Genomic DNA, 14,762 nt, shown 5'->3' on the forward strand with positions numbered 1-14,762 from the left:
CAAACCACTCTCCCCATCAACCAACGCTTTCTTGCCACACCCTGAAGCAACTCCAATAACTGAAACTCTTGTTTTAGGTTCAACCCAACTCCTGAACCCACATCAGGAGGACACAAAGCCATCAACACCCTTGCCTCCACCACCACCTGAACCAAGAACTAAGTCAGGTATATATAAGCAAGGTAATTAGTAGGTCTCTTATTCCCAGTTCCCCTCCTAACTCTCATCAAACTGGTGCTCTCCAAAGGGTAGCGCTGTAACTCAGTTTCCCCATTTAACACTCTCCTTGCTCATCAGCACTAAAGTTATGACTACCACAGCCTGGGCCTCATAGCCTGATGGTGTTTTGAGTTGTCTTTTCCCTTGGGCTAGATTTGGCTGCCCCTGACTACGTGCAGACACAAGTAGACAAATTACCTGCCACTGAAGAACTGCCATCTGCATAGATTTTAGCTATTTTGTTTCCCCTCAACCCCATGCACCCTTCATTCCTTCAGGCCTTCAGTCTCAGGAGGCTGACATCTTAAATTCCCTTAACTACTGTCTTCAGAGTGTGTTTAACCAACAGCAGGCACCAGGAGGCATGGGGGGGAAAGGGCAAGCTAAGGGTATTTCTTCTCCATTCCCTTTGCTCTGTTGAGTATTTTTGTTTCTCCAAAATTCATATGTTGAAATCCTAATGCCTAATGTTATGGTATTAAGAGGTGGGGGCCTCTGGAAAGTGCTTAAGTCCTGAGGGTGGATCTCTCATGAATGGGATTAGTACTTTTTAACAAGAGACCCCAGTGAGCAACCTAGTGAATCTGGAAGAGGGCCCTCAATTACCATGCTGACACCCTAACCTCAGACTCCCAGCTTCCAGAGCTGTGAGAAATAAATTTTTGTTGTTATAAGTCATTCAATGTATAATATTTTGTTATAGCAGCTTAAAAAGATCAAGCCACCCTGCCTGCTCAGAGCCTCCTATGATCACAACACTGACCAGGCAGCCTGCAGCTTCTACTCAAATTGAGCTGCAAAAACATCCACCTCCACTCTTGCACCTTCAAACAGAGTGGTAACAGCTCCCAGCTGTTGCTAGTCCTTGAGGACTTCTCTCCTAAGCCTCTCCATACCTTTCTAAGTTATCCCTTCACCATAGTCTTACACCATCTGAACTGGATTTTGTTTCTTACAAGGTCTCTAAATCTATCTACCATGATCTACCATCCTGTCCTCCTCTCTGCCATCCGATTCCACCTGTCAATATTCCCCATCTCCTACCTAAACCAACTTTGCCCCACAGACAAGGCATTCCCAGCCTCTGATTCACATCAAGTTCCCCAACTGCACTACAAAATCATGCTCTGTGCAGGATGTTGCACTGGGATCTCTGCACTCTCCAACTACACAGGTAAGACACCTATGACTTCACTGTAAACCTGCATCATTTCTAACCTGTGGCTATATATATACATAATACACACACACTGTTCATGCCTACCTGGTTCTAACCTACCTTTCACTCACCATCAGTAGAGTGAATATACCGCACTCTGGGCCCCTCCCTTCATATTGAAACCCAACTCATCTAGAACCTCCTCCTTGTAATACATTGCAGTCCCAACTGTGCCACGACAGCAAAAGAGATATGGGGAGGGATGAACAAGGGAGGAAGAAGGAGAAGGGTGAAAAAAAGATGATGATGAAGTAGAAGATGAAGATGGAGGAGAGTGAAAGAAATTAACAATCCCAAATTGGAGTCCTTCATCCCCGCCAAGATGTAATAGTTAATAATCTAACTGCAGTTTCAGCCTCTCCCAAAAGTGAAATTTTAAACCAATCAATCTGAGGCTTCCTGGTTAGCAGTGGATGTAATCTGCATAAAATACGCATACTTTCCCCTTAAGGAAGGTGGCCTCCCTTGAAGTCAGTCTTTTATTTTGCTAATGGCCCATGCACTCTCTGAATATTAAAAAAAAAAAAAACCTCCATTTTGAATAACTTTTTGTGGCACTGTTTTTCTTACTAGATGGGATGCTGATGCATGAATTGTTTTAAAAAGCCAACTAGATCTTTAAAATTAACTAGGTTGGACAGATTGAAGCCATAAAACCTTCCATTGAATAATTGTTTTTCCATTGAAAGACCCTCAAATTCTGGCAGATTTCATATCCATAAAATCAAGCCATGTTTGGAATCCTATGTAGAATCATGGTCTTGAGCAATTTTGATAGAGCCAATAATAGTTTCTCTTAGGATTATATGCTCTTTGAACTTAAAACCTTCCTCTTTTTGCTACAATAGGTCTTCACGGCTAGATGGTCATGACGAACTGCTATTATGTCTCCCTGGGCCAATGTCTGGCCTCACTCTCTGGGAGGCCCATTCTACAGGGGCTACATCTAGCCCAGAATTTGAGCAAAACACACTCCTGTTCCCTGAGAGTTAGCCACTTTACTTTCCTCAAGGCCACTCCCATTTCTTAGAGCCTCCCAGCTTTATTAAGCTCTACTGCTTAATAAATAATTCTTATATCTTCCTCCAAAACGCTTCCTCTTTTTCCCTTGCCACTTTTCCACTTTCATTTACATATTAATGTCAAAAAGAAGGTGTAAATGAGGGCTATAGCCAGGAGGAAAGATGATACATTATCTTCCTGGCATTTTACTAATAGTTTTTTTTGTTTTTTTTCCTCCTTCTGAAATGGGAAGGGAGCTACACAAGCTGGAACAAATTTCTTTCAAGCCTGTTTAGCCTTTCTTGTGCTTTTTCCATTATCATTTTTATAGTGGAGATTTCAGTGAGGATTCACAGTGAGTCATTTTATGAGGCAGCTCCATCTGTACCATCTGCAGGCATGACTTTCCCATCACTCTAGACATTACGTATCTCCTTATGGCAGCCCGGACAGGGGGTGGAGATTGCCAAGCCAGGTCACATGCCAGGAGTCCATCACTCATCTGAAGGGGCGGGCAGGGTCTGCTTACAATTAGATGCAACTCCTAGTTCTGGATAATACGTCCTTCTGGCTTCAAATTCTTTCTTGCCAGTTCCCTGCTGCGCCCAGGAGGAGCTGGGGTCCTGCCGTCTTGGTTTCTTTCCTTCTCTCTTTTTCCTCTTTCTCACTCCCGATTTTCCCCATGTGTCTGTTTATCCTTCCATCATTCCACCTCCTACTCTCATTTATGTCTCTCTCTCGATCTCTTTCTCTTGCTCCATCTTTCTCTTTCCATCTCACCTCCACCTTTCTCTCGCTTGGCCCAATTCTTCATCTTCCTATTCTTGTCTTTTTCTGTCCTTCTCACTGTGTCTTTACAAAGAAAAATTCCATGTCATGCTAACATGGAAAATAACTGTTTCTCACAATGTAGCCAGAATGCCAAGGCACAGATTTAAAAATAAATAAATAAATCCCAAGAGAGAAACACAGATTGAATGTTTGTAAGGCTTCATCAGGGTTTGTGCATAATGCTAACAGCAAGAGAATATACATCTCGGCCTTTAACGGTAGAGGTAGGAAATTCATTTGTAAAAGGATGGGAGGAACAGTCACCACTGAATAAGAAGTAGGACTAATTCAAACACTCCTCTTAAAGCTACTAGTCACTAACATAGACCAAAGTTGAACTCTGAATAAATTTCCTTAATCTCAATTGTATCTCCCACATTCTCTTCCACTCACCATAAAACATCATAACCTGATGTTATGGCGGCACATGGGGTTAAGATGCAACCTATGAAGCTATCCGCTGCCACTAAAGCATGAGTTCGATCCCCAGCCAGGGAGCTACCTACTTGGTGCAACAGACCTCTCCTGACTTGCCCACTGCTCCCCTCAGCAGTGTATTTCAGTCAGTCTGCTTGTTCTGCTCCCCACTCTGTCTCTGGTGAATCCTCTCACCCCCCACACCTCTGGCCTGTACCCCAGTTCTTGTATGCATAAATAAATAAATCATTTAAAAAATCATAACCAAAAAAGGGGAGGCTTAAGCAAAAATATGTAACTCATTCATTTAAATCTTACTTATAAACGCTGCATAAACAAAGACTTCCAAATCTTTAATACTGTCAAGCCAATTTAAAAGATGTCTAATGCTGGCCCCAATGTCTATCTTTTAACAAATGGCAGAGCCATCATTCCATTAAATAAATTAATCTACTTCATAATTTTTTGATGTCCATCATGGTTAATCTTAAAAACATAAAAGGGAATTATTAGGGTTTTTATTCTATTTAGCATCAGACACTCAGGCAGGTTGCATTAAAAACACCCAGTGTGTCATCAAACTGAAATCAATGTGCATTTAAATGCCTGCTTTGCTAGCTTACATATTACAAGCCTCTACAGGTCTGGGTTTCCTCCCTTGTAAAATGTACCCACCACCAACCCTGTAGGAGCCATGAGAAAATCAAATGATCAGCTCTTTCTCTACTCTGACAAAACTTATTACATAACCCCTGATGCCTTTCCCCTTTGTTTAGAAGAAATTCGATTAGGTTATATGGATTGGGTTTCAATTTAACAAAATCCCCCAATGGCAGAGATGGTTGAAGAACAAATTATTCCTGTGATTGCTAATGTTTTAAATTTAACAATCTTTTGTACTTAGAACTTCAGGAATAATAGCAAGATCTAATATTTATTTAGCCAAGTGCTATGCTGGGTTTTACATGCATTATCTCATTTTGTCACACAACAACCTTTTAATAGATACTTTCCTTATTTTCCACAAAACTAAGGCTCATGTTTCCTAATATCACACAAGTAAGTGGTACAGCTGAGAATTTAAGTTCATACTGTAATCCCTAAACAATGGTGGACCAAGGGGTCAGGTGAAGAGTTTTACTAACAATTAGGGCCAAGAAAATCCAAGAATAATCCCCTCTCATAGCATGATAACCACTGACCACCATCATCGGTTGATTCGGTTGATAGACACTTGAGGCTTGTTTGGTTGTTTTTTTTAATTTTTGAATAATCTAGCAAACAAACAGTAGAACTTTTGTAAAACAAGAGTATTGCCTCAGCATTTCTCCATCACAAGGCCAAACATCTACCCTGACATGAAATGGAGACTAAGTCTTAGGTTTGAGTCGCAGTTCTATGAGCAGTGTGGATCTGGTAAATCTTACTACTTCTCCAATCCTCCCATTTCCTCAGCTTTCAAATGTTGACTAATTTGACTAATATAAAAAGTCAAGTGCTAAGCTGAATAATCTGTAAAACTGACTTTTTACATAAATGGAAAGCATTTTTATTTTCCAACATAGCTATTCCAAACAACAAACAGTGTGGAAAGCTTAGCATTCCTAAGAAAAATATGGGCCTAAGAAAGTTTTGGTCTGTGGGCCATTGGTAAGAGGATCATATCTGCCATTATCTACCTTATGAAATCTCCACCAATGGGTAGAGATGGAAGAACATTTGACAGTACACCACTAAGAAATAGAAAGTATACATAATTTGATAATAGAAAAAAGTATAATTCATGGCAAAAAGAAAAACCAACCTACACTGTTTTTTAAAATTTTCTTCTACATATAGTAACATCACTTCCTCATCTATGGAATTTAACTTGCAACTTACACCACGGACTGAAAAAAAGAATTGGAATCTAAGACCCTTGTAGAGATTGCTTCTCTTTACACAAAGGCAGTTCATGTCCATCAACAACTTCTGTTGCCACTGACTACAAGGGTTTGTTGATTCACCTGTCAACTCTTCAGGGGGTAGATGAGTCACTTTTTCATTGCCCTATCTCTTCTCTCTTGGGAACTTCCAAAGGATTGGTGGTGTGACAAACACTCTACTGGGTCCTATGTGGTGAGTTTGCATTTGTCACCACTCATTCAAAATTCAACACAGACATGAACCTAATGTAGGAAATCCACATACAGATCCATGACTGAAGAGTCAGCAGAAAACAGAAAGCACAACTCTTCCTTTCTGTTGAATCTAAGTGGGAAGATTTGCTCCCTAAACCATTTTCATCAAAATATAGGGGAACTGGGATGAGGATGAGGAAAAAGGGTGGGCTGAAAACCAATCAAATGGGATTATGTTCTCAGATGGCATCATCCAGTAATGGTAGACCAATGTCCTGGAATTTCAGCATGGAATATGCAACTCTCTGTGTAATCTTGATGAATCCCTTAGTTATCATCATCTCCATGTTCTCTTCTGGAAAACTATAGGATTCAACAAAATGGTCTTTTCTAAGGCCAAGACGCTACTCAGTAATTTTCAGAACTAACTGTATTAAGCAAAGCTAAGATACCTTAATCTCTGATCGGACTCATTATTTACTGCAAGAGAAAAAGAAGATTCCTCCTTTAAAAATATATATTAAAACAAACAAACTGTCAGCTCTGGAAATGGAAAGCTACTTTGCATCTCATGACATGCCAGTCCTTGGTGAACTTTTGAATCAGAATGCCTAACTCTGCAATGAAACATGAATTTAAATCACCTATCAAAACACCCACAGAGTAAATATCTCTCAGTCCCAATTTATCTCAGCACCTTGCACCAAGTAAATGTTATTGTCCCTTCTGCAACTTTGTCTAGGATCTGAAACTGAGAAGAGTGAATGCTGCCCAAATAACATGCTTCCAGAAATACATCTCACCCCTGCAAAATAAGCAATACCAAATGAAATCCCAATTCTCTACCTAGTGGCACAGAAATTAAGAGCTGGTATTTGGGGGCATCATTTTTCCTTTGAACAAGATGAGCAACAAGTCCTTTCCTTAGAAATTTACAAATTAGCTAAAGTAATGTGTCTCCAGGGTGGCATATAAGAAGAAAAACAATTTCTGTAAAGGGAGTTTCATTTTTGTCATAGATATAGCCCTAGAGATTTTCAAATTTTATTTCCCTAGCAGTAAGGGTAGTACTATGGAGTAGGAAATGTCAAAATTAGGGCTACATGGAAAGTGAGAAATACTAAAAAGTTCTTTCTGCCCCACCTTATGATAGAAGAACACAGAAGGAACAAAGAAGGACAGGGTCTTCTGACAGCTACAAGACTGCAATAATGAGATAACTTAGTATAGGAATCTTTTTTTTTTTTTTTAAGATTTATTTATTTATTTATACAAGCACTGGGTACAGTCAGAAGCACGGGAGGGTGAGAGAATTCACCAGAGCCAGAGCAGGGAGCAGAGCAGGCAGAAGGACCGAAGTACACTGCCGAGGGGAGCAGCGGGCAGCAGGAGAGGTCTGCGCACCATGTGGGACCCTCCTCGGGTGACTGGGGAGCAGCCGGTGATCGAACCGGCACTGCAGAGGCTGTGGGCAGCTTTGCAACCCAGCGCTCAACCGCTGTGCCACTGGGGAGTCCCAGTATAGGAATCTTTACACTGAAATTTCAGTTCAACCTATTCAATAGGATAACAAATTGCAAAGCACAAATTCCAGGATCCAACAGATTTCTCATTCCTTTACTCAGATTTGAGGCAAAGATTCATGATGTTAATGAAACCAGTATGGAAATGAATAATAATTTTAATAAGAAAGATAAGAGGCCAATAGAAAAGAGAGCAGCCTCCTTGTCCACTGACATGTGGCCAGACACAATCCTTCACAGCAACAGTAAAGAGGTCCATGCTGTCCCTGTGAGTCTGATATGGTCATCCAAGCTCAGTTCATGAAAGATGTCAATTAGTCAATGGCTCCTGTCCTTGGCATTGGTCAGACTTTAAGAGAAGCTTCCTGTCATCTTCTTTCTAGTCTAAGGCTACTTTCAATAGCTCCAAGCAGAACAAGAGGCTGCAGGCTAGACACCAGAGGACAACAGAACAGCTCAGCACTCCATGAAGGACACAGACCATAAACTTTTCAGAGGGAGCCCAGATAGCAATGAATCAAAGAAGACAAGGGAATACCTCATTAAGGCAGTACCATCAACATAAGTAATCTGTGTGTATTACAGTAAAAATAGTCACCCATGTCTCACCACCCAGAGATAATCCTTTGTATTTATCTTCTAGAATTCATTCCCAGACATGTCTGTCTATAACCATGCACTTTATAAAAATTGAATCATAGCGCATATATATATACATATATACACACACACCCACACATACATAATGCTCTACAACTTATATCTCAGAAAGTAATACATAATAGTCTGTATTACTTTTTCAATGATCAAATAATAACCAATTTTGGTGTCTTTCCAACCTTTCACTCTTAAAATGTATATGCATATACACATTTGTATGGCAATAAATTCTGGAAGGACACATACAAAATGCAAAGCTATGAAAAGTTATTAAATGCATCTTTTCAATAAATATCCTTTCTTTTTTTAAATTATTGCAAGAGGCAGAATCACAGAAGCTAAGTCTATGCACATTTTTTAAGCTACTGAGACTTATCCCCAAACTGTAGTACATTTTTCTTCAAGGGGAGTACCTGAGCTGAGCATGGCAACATGCATGCTGCCCAGGATTGGATATTAAGTGGCATGCAAATCCCAACTGCCAACAAGCCAATAGGAAACAAATTGGAACACTTTCTAAAGCATTAAGGTGATTATTGCTTAGTACCCAGAGATCTTTCAGCAATTTCATATAAAATATTCCTTCATGTCAGACCCATAATCACCTTTTCAAAATTGTGCCGTGGAGAGTCGTCGATATGTTTTCGGTGTGCAGAGCATAAATCTCTCAGATCTGCACTGCAACCTGCAGAGCCTCCCCTCCCACAGGAGCAGGGCTACTCCAGGGCCAGGGCAGCTGAAAAGCATATGTTCTGGTTTCCCCTCACCTCCTCTTCTGTGCCCTCCCCCAGCTTCCTTCATTTGGGCATGCATATTTCTCCTTGATAAATGCTTTCAGAGAATTATTTTACTAGATGTTTACATATGCAAATCTGTCTTTTTAAAGCAGTATGTACAATCAACCCTGAACACACAAAAGATCCAACACATTGCGTGTCAGGTGGGAATATCAGAGCGACAGAATCCAGTGTTTTTCTGGCCTCCATCATATGTCCAGAGGTGTAGGAGGCAGTAGCTTTGCCCTGCAATTGAAGAGCTGCACACACAAATGGTGACCAGGAAGCAGCTGGACCAGGCAAAGGTCATTCTCTAAGAAGTTAGCATGAAAGTTGACATGTGAGAGTTGCCTTTCTAGCGATGTGAGGATGACCCACCATCAGGCTTGATACTTTTTACTTCACCAGAAGGAAAAAAAAAAAGCCAATCTCTCTAAGTACAAACAGCTTTCAAGTCCTGCATTAGGGAGTTTGGCTCTTCCAAAAGCTGCCAAAAGTCCCCATCCATGTCTCCCAGAGTTCTCCCCATTAGTTAGGCCTGGCCGCCTACACTTGCATGACCACGCAGGCTTGCCCAACACTAGTTTGTTTGCATGCAGTGTTTGCTCACATTACTACACATGAAATAAATGCTGTTATTTACATTGTGGTCTTGTGGTCAATGCCAAGTGACCTACAAGCACCTGAAAAGCATCCTGAGATCTGGCACAGCAGAGCTATTGAAAGTCCGTATGTTTGCAGAGGAGCTGAGAATTTGAGGAAAGTTCTATAGCTGTGTGCTTTGGTCACTGTCTATGATCATTGTGAGTTCATCGGATGTCAGAGCTCAGAGGCAGTTGCTGGGGGAGGGGAAAGCTGGAAAGAACTTGGGGGAAGGAAAGCTGTAGTGGTGTTATGGCAGCTGTACAAAGCTAGCCCTCTTGTGGGGGTCAAAGAGATAGGCAGGTCTGAGAACTTTAGAAGTTGATTAAAGAAAATACTCCCCACACAGACTCTCAGGAATTGGTGAATGTTTTTATCTCTGCCCAGCAGCTCCAGTGATGAAAAGTTTATCAGCGAATCGTCCACCCTCAGAACAGTCTCAGTCTCAAAGCACCATCTCCTGAGAGTTCTGAACCCACTAATGGGTGGCCAGCAGTCACCACATGCAGCCAGACGTCAGTGATAACAACAGCATCTGTGATGCATGGCACTAGGTGCCATTGTGGGCTTCTTAAAAAATGAAACTATACTGGTTTGTTTTTTTTTTTTTAATCCTCCCAGCTATTTCTTTTTTTTTTTTTTTTTTTTTTTGGTGGGACACTCGCCGGTGGCCGGGGAACAAACCAGTGCTGCAGAGGCTGTGGGCAGACTTGCAGCCCAGTGCTCAACCACTGCGCCACCAGGGGAGGCCCTCACCCTCCCAGCTTTTTAAAGCTAGTATTATTCCTCCTTTCACAGATGACTATACTGAGGCTCAGAAAGATTACACTGATTGCTCAGATCACACAGCCAGTAAGTGTGGCAGAGCAGTTTGTATCCAGGTCTGTCTGCTTTTAGCCTCTGCACGAGACATACATACCTTACACCAAACATTGGGGCATTTACTAAGAAGGGAAGACAAGCACATTCACAATTATTCTTTTAACACTCTTCTTTCCCATTAACAGTTCACCCACATCCTAACTCCAAATGGTTTCCTGGACCATACTACTTAAAGGCTACTCCAGGGCCTCACCAGCAGCACAGTGGGTTGAGCACAGCACAGAACTGTGAAGCTGTCCACAGCCTCTGAAGCATGGGTTCGATTCCTGTCCAACCAGGGAGATACCCACATGGCGTGGCAGACCTCTCCTGTCTCACCTGCTGCTCCCCTCAGCAGTGTTTTCAGTCAGTCTGCCTGTTCTGCTCCCCACTGTCTCTGGTGAATTCTCTCACCCTCCTACGCCTCTGGCCTATACCCCTGTTCTTGTATAAATAAATAAATAAATCCTAAAAAAAAAATAAAATAAAGCCTCCTCCAAACCAACTCATACTCTTTCATCTAAACAACTTCTTTCAGCTCTGACTATGGACCCAATATCAACCATGAAATCAACCAGATGTGAAACTACAAAGTCATATCTATTTAACATTTCTTTTGTCACCTCTGGGCCATCAATTATATCCTATCTTTCTCCCATAAAATGTTCTTCAAGGCAGATAATCACTATTCCTTGTATTGCTTACATTCTATCATCATTGAAGCAGTGCTGCCTGCCTCCAGCCTCTGACTCCTCTAACTAATCCAGCAAAGTAGATCTTGGCCTTTAGTTTACTGTAAATTTAAAAGACCCTGCTGAAACCAAACCAAGGCAATCTGGGCCTGTGAGTGAGAAGCATGGTGCCCAGATGATGAACGCAGTTTCCAAAACAGACTACACTGACCAGGACACATCCTGAGTGATGCATGCAATACTGAGCGCCCTATTCAAATTCTGTGTAACACATGGTCAAGACACTGATCAGCCAAAGGAGTGGGATAAAAACAAGGAAGTGGTGTATAACTGGTTACAAATGAAAATCCATTGAAGGAATCAGCATGTTGAGATGCCATCCAATAGAAGGGACATTCTAGCAGATTATGATTTGTTCTATGTTCTTCCATGGGGCAGAACCACTAGGTGAAAGCATCACATGAGGATCCAAGTGATCCCAGATTGAAATGTTTGTTAAGCCTATAGAGTAGTAGAAATTCCCTCGATAAGGAAGGTATTGGGCAGACATGAAATGTCTACCTCCCATCCAGATGCTTTCATAAGGATTGCTACATTGAGTGAGAGTTACAATAGGATGGCCCACTAGAAGCCCTATCACCTTCTTTGCTGCTTATTTGGCTGATGATGAGAAGGTTCCAGATTTCTCTTTTCTCCTAAGAAACATGGTAGTCATTTACTTACAATATTCCCAGGTTACTTTCCCTTCTTTTCTGAACTATCACAGTGAGCTACAACAAGAATAAAAACCCTGTGCCCAAGTACAGGTGATTGTCTGCATCGGAATGCAAATAAAACAAAATAAAAAGATTTCCAATGCATTTTTTTATTTATTTATATAAGAACCGGGGTAAAGGCCAGATGCACGGGAGGGTAAAAGGATTCACCAGAACAGGCAGACTGACGAAGTACACTGCTGAGGGGAGCAGCGGGCAAGACAGGAGAGGTCTACTGCACCATGTGTGATCCTCGCTGGCTGGCCGGGATCGAATCTGCGCTGTAGAGGCTGCAGACAGCTTCACAGAGCTGTGCTCAACTGCCTGCACAACCAGGGGAGGCCCACAAATACATTATTTAATAATATCAAATGCACCATTAAATTTTCGTAAGTTTCCTTGAGTTGAGATTTCTGTCTCATTTTTACAGATGGAGAAATCCTAGTTCAGATGCAGAAGATGGATTTCCCAAAATCCCACAGTTCATAAGTGGCAGAACTGAGACCTAAAAGCAGATCCTCTTAGATCCACAGATGTGCTCCTTTCCTCTTCCTACCACTTGATATCTCTGCTCCCATACAGAGCAGCAAAGTTAAGATTAGAGGTGAAGATACAACAAAGGTTTTCCATACCTGCTAAACCATTAAGACGTGCGGGTCCAGGGTCAGCAAACAGAAGAAAGCACTTAGCTGCTCATCCCTCACGTAGTTTCCAGATCTTCCCTTCTGTTTGTGACAGCCCTTGTTCCCAAAAAGTAAAGTTACCTTTTAAAAAGTATAGGGGAAAAAATAAGTAAAAATAAAAAGTATAGGGGAGTGGCACATCCAAACAATGGAAAATTACTCAGCACTAAAAAAAAAAATGAGTTGTCAAGTTATGAAAAGAAGCCCATCAGACAAGGCTGCCTACTATATGATTCTAACTATAGGACAGTCTGGAAAAGGCAAAACTATGGAGATACTACAAAAATCAGTTGGTAGGAAGAGGGGATAAGTAGACAGAGCACAGAGGGTATTTAGGGCAATGAAACTGCACAGAATGATACTATAATGGGAAACCCATGTCATGCATATGTTAAAACACATAGAATGTATAATATTAAGTGTGACCTCTAATGCAAATGATGACAATGTATGAATATAGGCTAACGGAATTGTAACAAATACATCACAGCAGTGGCAGTTGTTGATAGTGGGGGATATTGAGACACAGGACCACAGGAATACATGAGAAATCTCTGCACCTTCCACTCCATTTGCTGTGAACTTAAAACTACTCTGAAATATAAAGCATATTTAAAAACATAGATTAATTTACCCAAGTTATTTCAAATACTCTTAAAAATTCGCCAGTGACTGACTTGTGAATCTGTTTTTTACATCTAAATAAATAAAATTTCAAATTCAAAACGTAAGTCCCGTGGGAGTCACCATACAACTTCCTCATTTCTTTCTCACTAGAGATTTCTTTCAGTAACCTCTTCCTAAGGGCAACAAATCATCTGAGAATATGTTTCATAAACCTGAAAGGTCTTTACCCAGTCCAGGGCTTGTACACAAACACCCTAGCAACAGTGGGTTGTACACAAACACCCTAGCAAAAGTGGGCTGGCAGCATCACCCCAAGCCCCAGCATGAACAGGGAAGCTTGTGGAATTGTCTTAAGAAGTGGAAGAACACTGCCAATTATATGATTCATCCTGGTCCAGCTGGCATCTGCCTCTCCTACCAAACACCAATACTTCTTCACCACCGTCCTCATCCTCCCCTGGAAAACACCTCCTAATGACTGTGAATGGTGTCCATGGGAGGAGGAAGAGAAAAAGAGTCACCTTTCCTGACCCAACAAGCAATCTGTTCACACCTGGCAGCATGAGCTTTGATTATCCCCGACTCAGATTGTATAACTACAGATGTCTCTAATTTTCACAAAGCAAAGAACTCTTGTCTGGAATAAATGAGATAGATAAATTAGAGGGGGGAGGGAAAGAGTCAAAGGTGTCTCCCTTACTTTTCATCTATGGCAAACTGGGCGCTCTAATCTATTGTACAAATGTCTGCACACAGCATGCCAACACTTGCTTGTAAACTCACAAGAGAAATATCACCTGGAGACAATGAATAATGTCTGTTTCATGCCTTTCTCCCCTAATATACTTTTTGTTTTGAAGGCATCATATGGATTAAGTTAGTAACACCCATCCTCACATTTTCAAGCCACTATCTCCCCCTAAATCATCTCTCTTTGGAACTTGACAGGTTATCACACCTTGTCTCATTTCATGCTGCAGCTTCCCACGAGCAGATTAGTCTTGCTTCACAAATCACAGTCTCCTTTCCTGAGTGAAACACCTTCAAAATTAGAGCAACTTTCCCCAACGGTATCAAAGTTCTTTTTTCCATGGTCTGTGGTGTTCCACCACGGGAATTCATTGTTCTGAAGCACCACGCCTTGGATCATCTCCCTGGCTGAGGGTATTATCATAAAACAGCGAGAGGAGAATTTGCCAAACCAGTGATAACTTCATCTTTGAATTTAACAGGGTGTCTTCTGGGCAGGGCTCCAGGCAGCCATAGCCTTGTGAGCCTTCTTCTAAGGGGCAGGCAATGCCTGAACTGTTCTCTCAGGGCAGAGGTGCAGAGAGAGATGGGAAGCAGAATGTCAGCATCTTCCAAGTGGTTCTGTGGTTTACGAAGTTCAAGCACAACTGCTTGTGATTTGCTACTTCATTCTACATCATGGCTACAGACCAAACACAACCAGATGCAACAATTTCTGTGTAAAAAGAGCACCAAAGAGTCAAAAAATGTGACTGCTTCTATCAGGTGCTCCTGTGATAACCTTCACACTTGAAATGGCCATCTGGTGCTTCTGCCTGCTCAGTAGCCATTCCTTCAACTTGTGCCATCAGTGCCTCCGTTACTCCTGTAATCACATCTTAGTTGATACAACTTGGGTGGAGCCACCCCAAGGTCCTAGCATTCAAGGTGAACATTTGACCAGACCTGGCCAATAAGAGGACTCCATTACCCTGACCACAGTGAT

The sequence above is a fragment of the Talpa occidentalis genome, unplaced genomic scaffold (assembly GCF_014898055.3).
Source record: "Talpa occidentalis isolate TD23 unplaced genomic scaffold, MPIMG_talOcc4v2.1 talOcc4.7, whole genome shotgun sequence".
Classification (NCBI taxonomy): Eukaryota; Metazoa; Chordata; class Mammalia; order Eulipotyphla; family Talpidae; genus Talpa; species Talpa occidentalis.